The following is a 17152-nucleotide window of genomic DNA, read 5'->3' on the forward strand; positions in this document are numbered from 1 at the left end:
CTCCCAAGTAGCTGGGACCACAGGCATGAGCCAATGTGCCCAGCCCCCTTGTCTTTTCTGAAGCTTAGTTGTATAGTCAGTTAAGAAAACAACAACAATTGCACAAAAACAAGAGAGCAATACCCTGGTAGCACTGGTAATATGGAAAAGCAACCACAAATACAAAGTTGCAAGGCTCTATCTGGGATGTATCAGACACTCTGTAGTAATAACCTAGACTAAAACATTTACTGCAATTGGACATGCAATTTAATTCTGAACATCCTCTCAAATACAGCAAAAGAGGAAATAGGAAGACTTGAAAAGCTTTTGTCATCTGAGAATCTTGCCCGCATAATTACATCATTACTCTTCATAAATTCTCAGAGCTGAAAAGGAACCTAGCATAGAAATCATGTGGTTTCTTCCCTCCCCATCCTCTTAGTCTCACAAATGGAGAAACTAAGGTCCAGAAAGTAAAGAAATGACCCGAGGCACATCCATGAAACAGTAACGATGAGCACATACACTGAAAGTCACTGTGATTAATTATCACAGCTACAAAGCAGAAGCACAGCAGTTGGCATGACTGAGCTGAAAAGAGAAAAGAATAGGCCACTTGGGCGCCCTTTGTTAAACCTTTCTCCCTCACTAGCTCTGTACACAACTTGGGACATGTCGTTTCATCTTTCCAAACCTCAGTTTCAACATATTAGAAGGAGGAGAAAAAGAGAGTATGATTTTAATTATCTCTAAAGGATTTTCCAATTCTATAAAAGAAAATACTTCTTGCAGCATGATATGGTTTGGATATTTGTCCCTGCCCAAATCTCAAGTTGAATTGTAATCCCCAGTGTTGGAGATGGGACCTGGAGAGAGGTGTTTGGGTCGTGGGAGCAGATCCCTCATGGCTTGGTGCTGTCTTTGCGATAGTGACATCTGGTTGTTTAAAGTGCATGGCACCTTCCATTCACTCTCTCTCTTGCTCCTGCTCTTGCCATCTGAACTGCCTGCTCCCACTTCACCTTCCACCATGATTGTAAGCTCCCTGAGATCTCCCCAGAAGCTGACGGTAGATGCCATTACCATGCTTCCTGTACATCCTGCAAAACCGTGAGCCAATTAATTAAACTCCTTTTCTTTCTAAATTACCCAGTTTCAGGTATTCCAATTTAGCAATGCAAAAATGGCCTAATACACAGCAAAAAATTAAATTGTGCTCAAACATTCTGAATCGTCTTAAGACTATTTCCTAAAACCATCCCCTTGATAACCCATATGTCCCCAGTGTTTCACTGAGGCAAGGTTATATTTTATTTTTTAGAGACAGGGGCTTGCTGTGTTGCTCAGGCTGGAGGACAGTGGCACGATCGTGGCTCACTGCAGCCTTGGCCACCTGGGCTCAAGCGATCCTCCTGCCTCAGACTCCCAAGCAGCTAGAACCACAGGTATGTACCGTCACACTGAGATAATTTTTAAAAAGTTTTTTTAGAGATGGGCTCTCACTATATTGCCCAGGCTGGTCTTGAACTCCTGGCCTCAAATAACCTGCCAAAGTGCTGGGATTATAGACACAAGCCACTGCATCCAATCTAAGATTATATTTTCCATAAAGTCTAAACAAGTTGATGTTATTTGCTTTTGACTTTAAAAACTAAATAAGGTATAATTCATGTTGGTAAAGATAATAATATTATAAAAACAATTAACCCAAAACTTTTAAAATGTTATTCATACCAGTATAGACAAATGCTAATAAAATAATCAAAAATCTTATCCATCAATAATGAAATATTGTAGAGGGAGAAATAAAGATGGACAGTTTTGAAATGTCCATGATGCTTATACAAAGAAGACAAGGAAAACCCTGTCTAATCTATAATACTAAATGTTGTGTTACTGGTTTATGCTAGGACATTTAGCATATATTATCTCCAGTACTCACAATAATCCACCACACACAGTGTGTGTGCGTGTGTGTGTGTTTGTGTGTGTGATCATATGATATATATAACTGACATCACAAACCTTAGCTTCAAACACTGTACGAGGGACTGGAAAAATGATTGCTTGAAACCTACAGCCCCTGAGTTGGCTTTTATTTTGAATCTGCCCTATGTCCTCTGATTACTGTTCTCCTGGGAGAGAGTAGGATGAAGACTAAAACAAGGAAGTAAATGTATATAAGTTTTTCCACCTGTATCATATGTATCTGTCTCTTAGACTTGTCCCCAGCCTCAATGCATCCAATCTGATTCCAAAATTGGTCTCCACATTTACTAATTCATATAGATTTATATTTCCTTCTAAGTAAACATAGATTTTCATATCCACATATTAATTCATCTGATTGTTCATACATTCATTTATCGATTTCCTTATTCATTTACTCATTGAATTACTTTACCAATATCATATTGTTTTTGGCAATAAAGACAATAAAGTTGTATTAGAGAGTCAATCTTTCATCTTAAAGCCACTAATATTATTGCCATCATATTTTTCCTTGCTTCCTATCTTTTCTTCCTCAGCTGCATTGGTGGTTGTGTAGATTTAGCCCTGCATCCTGACTAAATATTGAAAGGTCAGGTGTTAATGCCACTGAAAGAAAGTCAGCTTTGGTGACAGATACTCCTGATGCCTGCTCTAGACTAGGGAAGGGTGGTTTGAGCTGGAGAGGTTTATGTGAAAGTCATCTTTGAATGATTTTTTAACAAGCAAAATTTATTTTGACCATCCTTTAGATGGGTGAGGAGGTGGAGATTCTCTTTTAAGTGGACTCACACATGACTTCAACGAAAATTGGACCCACAAACCTAAATGTTCAAGATGGTCAAGTTAGTTGACAGTGGAGGTTAGTGAACAAAGTATGGGCTCTGGAGTCAGCAAATCTGGGTTTGTGTGCCAGCTCAACACTAACTATGGGAGCAACCTTGATGAAATTATTACTTCTTCAATGCCCAGTTTTCTTATTGGTAATATTTGAAAAGCAGCAATGTTACCAATAAGACCATGAAACAGGTTGGCTTTAGAAACAATCCTATTCAGATTGGAATCTATGTTCTGCTCCACGTCAGCAGTAAAGCTTTTGGCAAGTTTCATAACATTTCTGAGGTTTCCTCATTGGAAAATGGTCATATTTACACCAATCTTTGCATTCATAAAAGTATTATAATGATTTGGTACACATAGACTGTCTGGCACTCAAATGAGTAAAGACTCTAAACATTAGAAGTTTTCTACAACATTACAGTGAGGGCTTGGACTTCATTCCTTAGAGGACTGCGATGGGGAGCATACTCTGCAAATGAGATTAACAAGTGTGATGGCCTCTGATTTCTTTTTTTTTTTTTTTTACAAGTCTCAATCAATTTATTTTATTTCTTTAAATTTATTTATTTATTTTTATTATTATTATTATACTTTAAGTTTTAGGGTACATGTGCACAATGTGCAGGTTAGTTACATATGTATACATGTGCCATGCTGGTGTGCTGCACCCATTAACTCACCATTTAGCGTTAGGTATATCTCCTAATGCTATCCCTCCCCCCTCCCCCCACCCCACAACAGTCTGCTCCTGTATATACTAAATTATTACCACCTTGTTAAGTTTTTTTTTTCCACTATAGAATAGCCCTATGTATCTCTGTCTTTATTTGTGTCCTTTGCATTTCCTGAAATTCCTTCAAGATAATTTGTTCTTTATACTCATGGACCCAGAGTATAACCTGGAAAAATATTGCCCTCTGATACTGCTTTTTGCTACCCAGTTCGTTTTTCTCTTTCATTACTTCTACTGCACACCACTACTCAATCCCACAATTAGAAACATAGCCCCTTCTCTTTCACTGCTCAAAGGCATGCATATATTGACTAACCCAGATCAATTCTTTTGCTTAGGAGAGGACTGCATTTGGAGATTTTTGAACAGGCAGGAACCTGTTCATCATTAGCTGGGAAAGGAAATAGGGCCACTTCACTAAGCATTCTAGTTCGCTGAAAGTAATAGTTATCTAAGTGAAATATTGGCTTTTTTAAAGTTGCATTCAGCACAGTGGGTTGGCATGAGTGTGAACGATCTCATGATCCAGATCCAGAGCAGCTCTCATGCTTTCTTCATGTAGAAAGGAACTATGAGTGATGGGTCATCAAATACTGTGTCCCGTGGCTTCCAAAGACAGACGTGTATAGCTATATAAACCAGTAAAGTATTTCCCAAGTTGCATTGTGATTTTGAGCTTTCAAGTTCATTTCTTCATAAAGCTATGAGATCTTTTAAGACATGAAATGCATAATTCATTCTTGTGTTTAAATATGTGCCCAGTTAGTGCTCTGCTATCCACCAGAGTACATACAGTGGAGGAAAATATGTTAACTTCTCCAAAAGCCTACCATCATCTGGGGAGAAAGTTGTGTACACAAGAATGACAAATGTCTGAGGCTGTTATAAATACTCTGTAGACTACAAGTAAAGGAAGAGGGGCTTTCCAGAGATCTGTCTGGGGCAGAGTTGGTGGGTAGAGGTTACTACAAGTAAAGGAAGAGGGGCTTTCCAGAGATCTGTCTGGGGCAGAGTTGGTGGGTAGAGGTTATTAGAGAGCCCTGTGCAGTGAAGTCTGTGCACTCTTTTCCTTGAGAACTTCCAAGTTCAAGAGTGGTCTTTCATCCTCAGGCTACCAGAGCCTAAGCTAGCACTGAGCACCGGAGTTAGCAGTTCTGGATGGCTTCGTCAAGTGAAGAAACTAATTAGTCCTTTGTATACTGTCAGGTTCTTAGTTTCAGCATTTCTGAAGCTGCTCTTTTCAGCCTGTATTATGTAATGGTCCAAACTGAAAAGAAGTCTCAAGTTAAAAGACCAAAACACACACATACACACACACGCACACTCAACAATAACAAAAAGAGAAAAGAAAAAGAGGCTGTACAAAGAGCCAGCAGAGTAGTAATGGTGGAATATTCTGAAACATTTTGTATTCGCATCAGTGTGGTAAAATCTTCCCTGGTCATTACCCCAGAAAAGCTCTCAGACAGCCTTCACTGGTGGATCTCTATGTGACGTACCTGGTTCCTCTGGCTCTCGTTTTGGAAGCTGTAAACGGTTTACATACAGAGCCACAATTTAATTTTCTTTCATATTTTTTTCTCTCATCATATCAGATTGGTCTGATTATGATGATCATTATTATTAATAATAGTAATTACAGATGCTGTAAGCAATTCCATCTGTTACCATGGGGATCACAACTCAGAAGAAATAGCAAACAAAAGGAAAGTAAAAAAGGAGACACAAGAAATAACTCTGATTAATAAGACCTCATTCTACACACATATCTGTCTCTTCGCAGAGCCAGAAAAAAACTGCAATTTTTATATCAACGTGCTTGGAAGGAAGGGAAGCCTACAGATTGTCAATACCCAGCTTAATTGAACTGAAATCACTGTGGGGAGCTGCTTCTCATCCTTTGAACAGTGTGCCAATTCACTTATACTCCTATTGTAATAGAGCAAGTCTATATTAAGGTCCCGAGGGTCACTTCTGCTGTAGTTATCTATGTTGACAAAGTGAATTTTCTATGCCAAGGGTAAAGACAGTTTAAATAATCCTCAAAGTACTGTCTCTACTTCTCATTTTCCATCTACTCATGGGCAGTCTTGTGATGTCTCTTGTCATTTTGCATTGATAGTTATTTAATTTTTCATATGTTTCTCCCTTATCTCTCCATTTAAATCATTGGTAATGACTTCTGAGTAAATATAGGCTTGGAAAGGGCTTCATGGTTCATGGAGGCAGATATGATGAGGGGAAGCTTGAGCTTTGTCATCATCAGGGCTGGCTTCCAATGCCAGCTCTGCCACCCACTGGATTCCTGGACATGCAAGAGACCTATCACCTCCCCCAGCCTCAGTCTCCTCCTCTGTAAACGGCATAACTCATTGTGCAGTGTTGTCAAAAACACTGAATAAAAAGCATAGGGTTGAACTGAGCATGGTACTGGCTCTGAGTAGGTGCTCCTCCTTCCTTTTTTTTTTTTTTTTCTTTCTTTTTTTTTTTTTTTTGAGATAGAGTTTCGCTCTTGTTGGCCAGTCTGGAGTGCAATGGCGTAATCTCGGCTCACTGCAACCTCTGCTTCCCGGGTTCAAGCGATTCTCTTGCCTCAGCCTTCCAAGTAGCTGGGATTACAGTCATGCGCCACCACGCCCAGCTAATTTTGTATTTTTTAGTACAGACAGGGTTTCTCCAGGTTGGTTAAGCTGGTCTTGAACTCACACCTCAAGTAATCCACCTGCCTTGGCCTCCCAAAGTGCTGGGATTACAGGCGTGAACCACCGTGCCCAGCCTGCTCCTCCTTCCTAACCCTTCGCCTGGTACCTGACTCCAAGTCAAAGCTGAACTGCTTGAAGTCAGGTAGCGTGATGCCTCCAGCTTTGTTCTTTTGGCTTAGGATTGACTTGGCGATGCGGGCTCTTTTTTGGTTCCATATGAACTTTAAAGTAGTTTTTTCCAATTCTGTGAAGAAAGTCATTGGTAGCTTGATGGGGATGGCATTGAATCTATAAATTACCTTGGGCAGTATGGCCATTTTCATGATATTGATTCTTCCTACCCATGAGCATGGAATGTTCTTCCATTTGTTTGTATCCTCTTTTATTTCCTTGAGCAGTGGTTTGTAGTTCTCCTTGAAGAGGTCTTTCACATCCCTTGTAAGTTGGATTCCTAGGTATTTTATTCTCTTTGAAGCAATTGTGAATGGGAGTTCACTCATGATTTGGCTCTCTGTTTGTCTGTTATTGATGTATAAGAATGCTTGTGATTTTTGCACATTGATTTTGTATCCTGAGACTTTGCTGAAGTTGCTTATCAGCTTAAGGAGATTTTGGGCTAAATGTGGCACATCTACACCATGGAATACTATGCAGCCATAAGAAATGATGAGTTCATGTCCTTTGTAGGGACATGGATGAAATTGGAAATCATCATTCTCAGTAAACTATCGCAAGAACAAAAAACCAAACACCGCATATTCTCACTCATAGGTGGGAATTGAACAATGAGAACACATGGACACAGGAAGGGGAACATCACACTTCAGGGACTGTTGTGGGTTGGGGGGAGGGGGGAGGGATAACATTGGGAGATATACCTAATGCTAGATGACGAGTTGGTGGGTGCAGTGCACCAGCATGGCACATGTATACATATGTAACTAACTGCACATTGGGCACATGTACCATAAAACCTAAAGTATAATAATAATAATAATAATAATTACAATAAAAGAAAAAAAAAAAAAAAAAAAAAAGAAAAGGACAAAGTTAAAAAAAATACATTCCTAAGGTTCTTAGAATGATTTAGATCCAAAATACTCAAGATTAAGAATTAAACAACTTAGTCATCATGATGCTTACTTTAATTTTTTTTAGCTATAAGGTAAGATTTATGGATAGAAAAAATATGGAGATCTATCTAGTGAGGTTTTAAAACTACAAATTTATAATATTTGGAGGACTTTTTCTGATGCTCAGATTATGTTCATAAGTTTCTTTTAGCATTAAAATGCCCTTTCTTCTAGAAAATGATGGCAATATTAAAGAGCAACCAATTCAAATATATATTATAATTTGCCTTTTTGTTTATTATTTTTAGAATTCTTACTTGGTGCAATTTAGTTGTCAATTGCCTATCAACTCCATGATTTTTTTTTTCTTAATTGCAATGTTGCCAGTCAGGGGAATTTACAAATCTTGCACCCTCTGAATTTTGGCAATGACATATGGGAAGGACACAACCATCCAACTGGTCCCACTGTTTTTCAAAGTCATCTGAGGCACTTTTATGCATTTTCTTTAAAATTTAGGCCTGAAGAGAAGGGCCAAGGGGCAGAAACTTTTGCAGAACAAGAAGACCAAAGTGTCCTGCAGGTGCTAAATAAATGTGAAACAATGCTACTTAGCTTTTGAAAGATTTGCTTTAGTGAAGACAAATGACTCAAAGTGGACCCTTGACAGTTTAGGGCAAGTGGGAATGTAGTTTCTCAAGCAGGAAGAGGGCTAGAAGAAAATGTTTCTACATATCATAAAAGCAGGCATATGCTTAATTTGTATAAAATACTCTTTTAGAAAAAGAATAAGGCTTGGATCCTTGAAAATGTTCCCAGTGCTGATTTTGTGTTTCTTACCTCTACTATACTACATATTAAGGAAAATAAAAAAAAAAAAAAAAAAAAAAAAAAAAAAAAAAAAAAAAAAAAGCTGAACTGCTATGAGCCGTTCTGTTGAAGCGAATCCGGGAGGATGTGAAGAGATTATTTCATTATTAGAAATACGTCTGGGAACCTTTACTGAGGGGGTACATTCCACCTTCCCCCCGCCCGACCTTTAAAGGGAAGGGAGACAATTGGTGTAAAGTGATTTCCAATTCCTTTAAAAGGCTTCAGAAATCCCCCAGGAGCTGTTTTCCCTCCGATGTGTACCAGCCCAGTTGTCTGTACGATAATCCATCCATGCCTCACTAAAACCATGGCAGACGTGGCTGCTTTTAGTGTCTGGGCTTCAGCTGTTTGGGGATGTGCGCATTACCGGTTCAGGGTGGCTGGTAGGGCTACCATGCGCTCTGCATTAGTGCCATGCAGACACCGCAGCGCGGCGGGCTCCGTCCGTTACTGCCTTCCACCTGCCTGCGTGGGCCACACTTTACGACTTCCAGACAACATACTTGGCTGATTTATCTTCACACTTCACTTTAGTCTTTACCTTTTACGTGTCTTTTCAGGGGGGTAATTTTTTTCTTTTTTCTTGCTTTAAAATAGGCGTGATCAAAGAGACCTGGGAAATTTGTTTTATGGTCTTAGGGGGTAGTGGTGTGGAACGGATTCTATGTGCACTGTATCATATTTGTTTATTTGTTGTTCACTAGTTTATTATTATTATTTAATTTAGACACCTAGTGTATGCAGAGCACTATGTTAGGGACTGGAAAGGGGTCGGATGAGGGGTGCAAGTTTTGCTAACAGGCTGGACCCTGAGCTCAGGGAGTTCACAGCTGGTTCTAGAAAGGCAGACTGCCTTGTGTTGCATTCCTGATGGGAAGAGTATCTGCAGCAGCAAAGGGCGGACTGCAGGGGGAGGGGGTGGGAACAAGATACCATCCCCCCATACTCAGTGTATTGGCATTTTGGGCAAAGGAAAAGGAGAAAAGAAGACCTAAGTCTAAGTCACCTGATGGAAAGAGGACTGTGAGGCTGTCGATAGTGTTTTGATTGCCATTAGAAGGCTTTATGAAGTCATTAGGAGTATCATGGTCATAGACACTATTTTGGTGCATGCTGAGGATAAGACTGGGGACCCACACAAGTAGATAATAAATGTACTGGAACACAAGTTCATAATAAACTGTTCTTGTGTTTGTTGTGCTGTAATAGTATAAGTATAATAGTACTTGTTGTCCCTCTGTTTATAAGATCTAAAGTAGCCAGTATTGAACTCAGAGGACGTCATGAGCTAGTGAGCTAATTGCAAAGGGCTAGCCTTTGTCTTTTGAAGAGATATCCAAAGGCAGCATTTATATCTCCTTGTACCAGGTCAGAAAAGAAGAGACACCTTCTCTAAGGGTGAGAGCGTCTACTTACTCTGCTCTCATCGAGCTTATATTCTGATTCTGGAGGGGATTGACAAAAAGAAAACTCAGAGACAAGAGCAGAATTACTCATCTTTCTTTCAGCTGACGTCTCTACTCTGGAGCTCATCACAAGATGAATGAGATTGTGTGATGCTGGTGGCCTCTCCAATGGGTGGTCTTTTCCAGTCCTGCCAACATCCCGTGCTTGTCGTATTTACATGGTGTTACAACAACCTGTTTCCTCAGTATCCCATGCTAAACTGCAAGTAGTACATATGAAAACCTGTCTCAGAAATCTCCGTGTCCCTAACATCTGGCCTAAAGTAGGTATTTACTTACTACTAAACGCTTAACGGACTACCAGAATTTTTATCTACTTCATTGACAGCTTTTGAAATCAGCATGAAAGTGACATATGGTGGGAAAGGATGTTTAGATACATACTTGAAATCCTGCTGTGCAGCCGAGGTTATATGTTGCAAATAGCAGAATATTGGAAAAAAATTAAATACACATCCGTAGGTGTCTGATCGAATAAAGCATTGTTAACTGACACAGTAAAGTACAATGCAATCATAATAAATAATACATAAGATCTCTGTAAACTGATCCAGAATGATTTCCACTGTATATTGTAAAGTGACAAAATCAAGGTATTGATGCACAAAAGAGTATGATACATTTTCTGAAGGCATAAAAGAGAAAAATGAATACACACAGAAAGGACAAACTGACATAAACTGTTATCTTAAAAAGATGGATAAGAACAAGATGAAGGCAATAGGAATGAGAGCAAAATGTCTCTGATCAGCCATTGTGTGCATATTTGTCTGTATTTGACTTTTGTAACATGAAAATGCTTTACACTGTTAAAATCAAAAGGATAAAGAAAAGGCAAGTCCTAAAGCTGAATATTAATCAGAAACTAAAAAGCCTAGCTGTACATTAAATTGATAAAATAACTATAAAAAAGAAACAAGTTAATTTAAGCAACTTTCAAATAGTATTCTGTCTCACTATACACCCTTGGCAGAATAAATTCTAAGGATAAAAATTAAAATTCAAGGAAATCTTTAACTTTACATTGTTATTGATGTGATATTGCTGAAGTAATTCTGAAATGATTGTGTGCATACTGTAGAATGGAGCAAATGGGTGAATATACTGACATTGCTGAAACAAGGTCTCACTGTGAGAGAAGTTACATATATATGTATCATATATATGTATCATATATATGTATTACATATGTACTCATATGTATCATATATATATATAGAAGACAGAATGATGAGAAAAGAATCTAATGGAACTAGGTTTGTTTTGTAAATAACCTTATGAACTCATAAACACACACACACACATGCACACATACACGCACACACACACAGTTTTAGTTCTGTCCACTGAAAGGACCCAGAAACAATGAGCAAACAAAACACCTAGATCTTGGTTTCCAAATACCATTTGCTACAAAAAAGAGGTAGGCTTCTTTAGGAAAAGAGCTGAGTCTGGTTCTAGGGTAGGGAAAGTTCTAGTTGACATTGAGAATATCTTTCCATGCAAGAACACAAGAAAATGCTCCAATATTAATAGACACATGTAAAAAAGAAACCGGAGCAGAATTAAAGAGACCATGAATTATACTCCATAATGACACAAGGGGAGATGGAGTCAGGGAAAGGGAAAAAAAATCTCTTCTGTAGGTAAGACTGCAGAATGGCAGCAGTAAATATGAAAGGAAATTGTAGAATTAGAAAAGCAACATGTCACAGATTCCAGTGTAATAACTTAAAAGAGTCAGGATCCTTACCATATTGGGAGGAAATGTTGAGGAACAGGGCATTCACATAGTGTGCTCATGTAATACTACAGATAACTCACTCACTGGTTGTAAATTGCCTTCACAATGCAACGATCTGGCAGAGCTGTGTTAGCCAAATGATAGCGAGAAGCATCCCCAGTATCGGGACAAACTGATGTCATGTGTCTGCTCATGGGCTGCACTAAAAAGGCAAGCATTGCTCATGAGACTTTCTGGCCAAAATGTTCTACACTGATTAAATAATCAGAAATATCCAAAGTATGGGACATTTTATTTAACAACTGTCTTTTAATCTCCAGAAAAGATAAATGTCATGAAAACCAACCAACCAACAACAACAAAAAAAGCAAAAAGAAGGGGTCAGGGAGTTGGGCCTTCCAGATTATAGGAGGCTGAAAGGTCGTGGCAATCAAATCCAAATTGTAGACACTGCTTGAATTCTGAATAAAAATACGAAAATAGACACTGCTATAAAACACATTGTAGGAATTTGGTTTCTTGGTGCATGGACTATATATTGGATAATTAATTTAATTAATGCTTATTTTTTTATGAATGGTTTCTTATGTCTGGTTACATAGAAAAATACATTTGTTCTTAGAAGATAAAACCTATAGTCTTTTGATTTAAATTATTGCTGTGTCTACAACAACTTACTTTCAAATGGTTCCATAAAAAAATTTTTAAAAATGTCTGAGAAAATGAGGAGAGGAGAAAAAGAGAAAGAGATGAGGAGGGCACTAATTTGCAAATGTGGCAGAATTGTAAACGTGAAGGGTATCTGGCTACTCATTATTTTTTTAAACTTTTCTGTAGGTTTGGACATTTAAGAATAAAACTTTGGGAAAACAAGACAGTTTTCCAGAAAGTTTCACATGTAGTAAGTGCTGAAAAGTATTCTAATCTCCAAAAACTTCACATGCACATGCTTTTATAACAGCACCAACACACACACACGCAGACACACACACACACACACACACACACACACAGAGTTAAGGAGTAATTAGCAAAATAATGATCAGAAAGCTATTATTAAATTTAAACTAAATTACAATCATTATTAAATTTAACCATTTACATTATGTTAGATAATTCATGTTCAAGTATAAGTAGTTATTCACTCTGTTGAATTAATTTTCATGAGTGCTTTCATTGTGTCAGGTGTTATGCACACAAAAAATGTTATTAGTCATTATTTTTATCACCATGTCCCCAGAAACACCAAGAAACCAGAGTCTATATTTCTGGGGACAGAATAATGAAAATAATAACTAATAGTATCTACCACGCATTAGATATATAATGTCAGGTCTTTTTTCTTGCAGTTTACATCGATTACCTCATAGAAGCTTCACAACAAACTTATAAATAGATTCTATGATTAATTATAGAGAATGAAACTGAGGTATAAGGAGGCTGGGTAACTCACCTAAGTCAAATAATTTGCCAAAAGTTGGAAATGTGAGTGCTGGGGTTCCTACGAAGCCCACACTCTAAATAACTAACTTGGTAGATGTTTTTCAATTACAAGCATAAAAATTGTGACTTTCAAAGGAGCTTTACACGAGAACAAAATGAAAGCATAGCCTAAAGAGGGAGAGCAAAACTTCCTGTAAGGCATAAAAGTTAGAATACTCTCAGCTAGCACTGGAAAACCCATGTTGAAATTGTCCCTATGGACAGCAATCAGTCAATGTCTCCTACTTGCTTCTCCTTACAGATAGACATAAATACGACAACTCAAACACATGCACACTGAGAATGCAGGCTGATTGGTGTTCCTGTGACATGAGCCCGCTCAGGAGGAATAGTAGGAAAAAGGCCTCAAGCAAGGGATGCTTGGCCTGTCTACTTCCCAGAACAAGGACCACAGTCAATCTTGGCCCTTTTATTCTTTGGAATGTCTAGACTTACTTTGATTCATCATCTCTCCTTGGAAGCTGGGGGTCTGAACAAAAGTGAACAAGAGCAAGCAGGCTTTCTGGGAGACACCTTTGACACCCATTTGTTATTTTCCACTTCCAAACAGGAAAAGTATTCATTCAGCCAAACAATATCAGACCATCAGAACACCCAGGGAAGCCAGGAGGACTTGGAGGACCTTCTCATTGCATCTCTGCATTCATGATCCTGCTGAGCTCAACAAGGCTTGTCTTTCCTCCAGTTTCCCTTCTTTGCCTAGCCCCATGATATGGTTTGATCTGTGTTCCTACCCAAATCTCATGTTTAATTGTCATCCCCAATGTTAGAGATGAATCCTGGTGGGAGGTGACTAGAACATGGGGGTAGTTTCTAATGGTTTAGCACTATCCTCCCTAATACTATTCTCATCATAGAGTTCTCATGAGATCTGGTTGTTTAAAAGTGTGTAGCCTCTCCCTACAACCTCTCTTTCTCCTGCTCCCACCATGTAAGTCATGCCTGCTTTTCGTTCACTTATGATTGAAAGTTTCCTGAAGCCTCCCCAGAAGCCATCATGCTTTCTGTACAGCCTGTGGAACTGTTGGCTAATTAAACCTCTTTTCTTGATAAATTACTCAGTCTCAAGTATTTCCTTACAGCATGCAAGAATGGACTACTGTAGAAAATTGGTACCGGTAATGGGGAATTTAAGTATGCCTGGAAATGTGGAAGGAACTTTGGAATTGGGTATCCAATTCCACGTGTGTGTGTGTGTGTGTGTGTGTGTGTGTGTGTGTGCATCATATATATAAAGAAACTTATTAGGAACTGGAGTAAAGGTCACTTTTACTATGCTTTAGTAAAGAACCTGGCAGCATTGTGCCCCTGCTCTTGGGGTCTGTGGAACTTTGAACTTGAGAGTGATGATTTAGAGTATCTGGTGAAAGACATTTCTAAGCAGCAAAGCTTTCACGATGTGGCCTGCTTGCTTCTAACAGCATATGCTCATATTCATTAGCAAAGAAATGACCTGATACTAGAACTTACATTTAAAAGGAAAGCAAAGTGTAAAGGTTTGAAAAATTTGCAGCCTGGCCATGTGGTAGAAAAGAAAAGCCCACTTTCAGGGAAAGCATTCAAGGTGGCTACAGAAATTTGCATAAGTAAACAGGAGCAGAATATTAATATCCAAGACAATGGGAAAGCCTTAAAGACATTTCAGAGACCTCCATGGCAGCCTCTCCCATCACAAGCCTGGAGGCCTGGGAGGACAGAATGTTTTCATGGGTCAGGACCAGGGCCCCACTGCCCTGTGTGGCCTGGAGACATTGCTCCCTGCATCTTAGCCCATTCAGCTTCAGTTTGGCTTAAAGGGACCCAGATATAGCTTGAGCTGCTGCTTCAAAGGGTGCGAGCAATAAGCCTTGGTGGTTTCCAGGTGGTGTTAAGTCTGAGGGTGCACAGAGTGCAAGAATTGAGGCTTGGGAGACTCCAACTAGATTTCAAAAAATTTTTGGAAAGGCTGTATGTCCAGGCAAAAACCTGCTCCAGGGATAGAGCCCTCATGGAGAAGCTCTACTAGGGCAGTGTGGAGGGGAAATGTGGGGTTGGAGCCCCCACACAAAATCCTTACTGGAGCACTGCCTAGTAGAGCTATGAGAAGAGGGCCACCATCCTCTAGACCCCCAAATAGTAGATCCACTGACAGCTTGCACTGTGAGTCTCTGAAAGCAGCCATAGAGGCTGTACTCTGCAAAGCCTGAGGGGCAGAGCTTCCCAAAGCCTTGGGAGCTAGCCCCTTGCACCAATGTGCTGTGGAGGTGAGACATGGAGTCAAAAGAGATTATTTTGGAGCTTTAAGGTGTAATGACTGCCCTGCGGAGTTTCATGGTGTCTGTACCCCCTTTCTTTTGGCCAATTTCTCTATTTTGGAATAAGACTATTTACCAAATGCCTATAGCCCCATTGTATCTTGGGAGTAACAAATTTGTTTTTCATTTTACAGGCTCATAGGTGAAAGGCACTTGCCTTGTCTCAGGTGAGACACTGGATTGTGGACTTTTGAGTTAATGTTAACATGAGTTAAAATTTAGGGGGACTGTTGGGTAGGCATGATTGTATTTTGAAATATGAGAAGGACATGAGATGGGGAGGGGCTAGAGGCAGAATGATTTGATTTGGAGCTGGGTCCCTGTCCAAATCTCATGTTCAATTGTAATCCCCAATGTTGGAAGTGGGGTCTGGTGGGAAATGACTGGATCATGGGGTGAGTTTTTAAATGTTTAGTACCATTCCCCTAGTGCTGTTCTCATGATAGAGTTCTCATGAGATCTCATTGTTTAAAAGTGTATAGCACCTCCCTGCCTGCCTCTCTTCCCCCTGCTTTGGACATGTAAGACATGCCTGCTTCTGCTTCCCTTTCTGCCATGACTGAAACTTTTCTGAGGCCTCCCCAGAAGCATCATGCTCCCTGTACAGCCTGTGGAACTATAAGCCAATTAAACCTCTTTTTTAAAATAAATTACCCAGTCTCACATATATTTTTAAATAAACATTTTATTGTTTTTTTTTTCAAGTTACAGGGTACATGTGCAGGATGTGCAGGTTTGTAACATACATAAACATGTGTCATGGTGGTTTGCTGCACCTATCAACCCATCATGTAAGTATTAAGCCCAGCACAAATTAGCTTTTTTCCGTAATGCTCTCCCCTCCCCCACCTCCCCTAACAGGCCCCAATAAGTGCTGTTCCCCTCCCTGTGCCCACGTGTTCTCATTGCTCAGCTCCCACTTATAAGTGAGAACATGTAGTGTTTGGTTTTCTGTTCCTGAATTAGTTTGCTGAGGATAACAGCTTTCAGCTTCATCCATGTCCCTGCAAAGGATATGATCTCATTTCTTTTTATTGCTGCATAGTATTCTATGCTGTTTATGTACCACATTTTCTTTATCCAGTCTATTATTGATGGGCATTTGGGTTTCCAGTGTCTTTGCTATTGTGAATAGTGCTGCATTGAACATATGCATGCATGTATCTTTATAACAGAATAATCTACTTTCCACTGAGTATATACCCAGTAATGGGATTGCTGGGTCAAATGGTATTTCCAGTTCTAAGTCTTTGAGGAATCACCATACTGTCTTGCCCAATGGTTGAACTAATTTATATTCCCACCAACAGTGTAAAACCATTCCTATTTCTCTGCAACCTCGCCAGCATCTGACTTTTTAATAATGGCCATTCTGATGAGTGTGAGATAGTATCTCATTGTGGTTTTGATTTGCATTTCTCTAATGATCAGTGATGTTGAGCTTTATTTTCATGTTTATTCGCCGCATGTATGCCTTTTTTTGAGAAGTGTCTGTTAATATCCTTTGCCCACTTTTTAATAGTTTTATTTTCTTGTAAATTTGCTTAAGTTTCTTTTAGATTATGGATATTAGACCTTTGTCAGATGGATAAATTGCAAAAATGTTCTCCTATTCTGTAGGTTGTCTGTTTGCTCTGATGACAGCTTCATTTGCTGTGCAGAAAGTCTTTAGGTTAATTAGATCCTATTTGTCAATTTTTGGTTTTGTTGTAATTGCTTTTGGCAATTTCATCATAAAGTCTTCACCCATGCCTATGTCCTGAATGGAATTGCCTAGATTCTCTTCTAGGGTTTGTTAGCTTTGGGTTATACACTTAAGTCTTTCATCCATCATGAGTTGATTTTTGTATAAGGTGTAAGGAAGGGATCTAGTTTCAATTTTTCTGCATATGGCTAGCCAGTTCTCCCAGCACCTTATTAAATAGGGAATCTTTTCCCCATTGCTTGTTTTTG

At 39.1% G+C, this 17152-nt stretch overlaps 1 protein-coding gene across 4 annotated transcripts in view; it reads right to left on the bottom strand.

Annotated features, from left to right (window-relative positions):
• CNTNAP5 (contactin associated protein family member 5) overlaps nucleotides 1–17152 on the bottom strand; it is a 985650-nt gene that overhangs the window by 271793 nt on the left and 696705 nt on the right. The gene's annotated exons all lie outside the window — the stretch shown is intronic.

Source organism: Pongo abelii, chromosome 11 (genome assembly GCF_028885655.2).
Source record: "Pongo abelii isolate AG06213 chromosome 11, NHGRI_mPonAbe1-v2.0_pri, whole genome shotgun sequence".
NCBI lineage: Eukaryota > Metazoa > Chordata > Mammalia > Primates > Hominidae > Pongo > Pongo abelii.